The sequence below is a fragment of the Pygoscelis adeliae genome, unplaced genomic scaffold (assembly GCF_000699105.1).
Source record: "Pygoscelis adeliae isolate BGI_AS28 unplaced genomic scaffold, ASM69910v1 Scaffold306, whole genome shotgun sequence".
Lineage (NCBI taxonomy): Eukaryota > Metazoa > Chordata > Aves > Sphenisciformes > Spheniscidae > Pygoscelis > Pygoscelis adeliae.
Genome location: NW_008825072.1, coordinates 1,070,929 through 1,073,481, shown reverse-complemented (window position 1 = coordinate 1,073,481; position 2,553 = coordinate 1,070,929).

The following is a 2,553-nucleotide window of genomic DNA, read 5'->3' as shown; positions in this document are numbered from 1 at the left end:
CCCCCCCACCATGCTTCCAAAGACAAAAGCTCTCCAGAGGACTTTTTTCCCCATTTAAGTGCTCATCAGGAAGAGAGAACCAAGAACACTCTGCATTTTAATTTGAGCCCAAACCGGTTAAAATGAAAAATAATAAACAAACAAACAAACAAATGGCAGTGGGCTGTGGTCGGGTACTTTTGCACTGAGCTGCTCTGCAGAAGCCATCCATCCTTAGCCTGGACCAAAGAGGGGTGCAGGGCAGTGGTGCTGACCTCCACTCAGGGACATCCCCTTGGGCCCTTGGGGATCCCTGGCCTGATTCTACAATTTGCAATAGATGATAGATTGAGAAAAGGTGTTATATACATTACAGGTACAGCCATGGGTCTGCACTCTCAGTGGAAGATACTAGAAGGTCACAAGGTGAAACAATTGGAAACCACTGAGTGGACTGAAACAGGGAGAGCACGCAGAGGCTTCATTTAGCTAAATACTCCTTCCAACCTGCTCAGCATGGGGAGCACTTGTGGGTGGCACACAGGCGGTTTGGGATCCAGAAAGCACTGATCCAAAAAGGAGATAGGCTGCTAGATGGCAACGCAGATACTGAGCTATTCCACAAGAAACCCAAACGTCTGCCCTGAACTTTTCTGATCACAGCTTCCCCTCTTTCCAGTGCAAATCTATAAACAGGAAAATCTCAAGTTAGAGTAAAAAAGCTGCAATTACAGTCTAGGAGTACAGAGAGAGGTCAAGGGAAGGAGAAGCTTAAGGAAAAAGCACCACTGAGCCAATATCTGTCTCTGTTGGCAGAAGGTTTATATCATTTTCAGACCTGTGGCTAAATAGGACCCTTAAGAACAAAAGGACTTGGCAGACTGGGACGGACCAGGAATAGCTGGCAATGCAAGACTGGTTGGGGCAGGGAGCGTAGGGGTGGGGTTAAGACCACGGGTGGACCACATGGCCTCTCCAGACTGGCTGAGAGTCCCCAGATAGTGATCGTAAGCAGCTTTGACTGTCTGGCTGGTATTTCAATAGATGGGCTCTTTTTAAACTGTGTTTTTAGAGACATTCTCCTCTACGTTGCAACAGCAACGCCTTCCTGTGCCATGGTTTGCTCAGTTCAAACTAGCTCAAGTGTTTATATCTCCCACTGCATTTCCTATGGTGGATATTTCTAAAACAGCTTCGCTGGTGGAGTCCTCTCAAAATAGTGTGTTAAAGAGCAAATGATTTAGCACATAATTAAGAACCAAACAGTGATGCTGTGATCAGCAAGAAGTCTGCAATGTCAGCTACAAGAAAGAGGAATATGCCAAGAAAAATGAGTAAATATCTGTGTCTCTGTATCTTGGTGTGGAGAGGTAGCTTCTGCTCCATCCCCAACGGAGACACAGTTCCAGGGTTATTTTATTTGCCAGCAGCAACAACAGCTGTTCAAAGGACACCAACTGTTTCCACTGGAGAAAGCGCTTCCTGCTACCACCAGGAGTGAACACACATGCTTCATCTGGGCTTTTCCACCCGGTTAGTTCAAGCACAAAGACTGTCTTTCTGGCTCTGCTGGCCCTTGCCCCATGTGAGAGCTGATTCTGCGCTTCGTGGGGCAGTGCTTGAGGACTAACAGCAGTGACAGTAACTAATGTCACTGGTGTGGCTCCATGGCTTGTAATGTTGTTTTACAACCAAAAGTATCCAGGCAAATGGATTTAGTAGTGAGGGAGGGGAGTCATTAAAAGGGAAGAGCTCAGTTCTGCTTTCATTCGGGCTGAAAAAGGTCCAGAAAATACTGAAAATACTCTGCAGAAAATACCATCCTGCAGAGGTTGTCAGGGTGTTTTCCTGCCTGTTACTTGCTGCCTGGGATGGGAAGGTGAATCAGCTTGTGGCACAGAATAGGCTACTGGTGTTAAGCCTTGCCGGGTTGGCAATGCCACTGTCAGCCCCGTGGAGCACTTTCTGGCTGTCCATATGATCATCCCGCTCCATCCCCCAGCTGTGGTCCCACGTGCCACCGTGTCTGGCCCAAAGGGACTCACCACACACTACCCTGGGCAGTGTGCAAATGAGCAGATGTAAGAATGAAACACCCTAGACCTCTCCCTCTGCCATTCAGAGCCTTTCCCTCTCCCCAAGCCCCACTCAAAATGCGCCATGAGGTTAACCAAGTGGCTTCTCTCAAGTGACACGGACTAGAGGCTGAGGCTGCTCCAGATGGACTCGTTACACGCCAGGGGCAGCAAATTCTCACCAATAAACAGGTAGATAGAGAGATTCTCCAAATCTCCGCAGGAATGGACTTGATAAAACCACATCATTTTATGAGGAACCTTCCCCAGAGCATGATTTTCTCCATCCCATGTTGGTCTTGGGCAAAAGGAAAGCAGCGCACATAAGTTCTACAAAACGAGTGTTCCCCTTTTTCAGTGCTTCCCTAGCTTTTAGTGCAAAGGAAAGAACCTAGGCATACAAGATTCTTGTGCTATGGATTTATAATAACATTTTATTAATATATTATGCTACAAAAATATTTTGACAAAATAATATTAGAAAGCATCTTTTTATTAC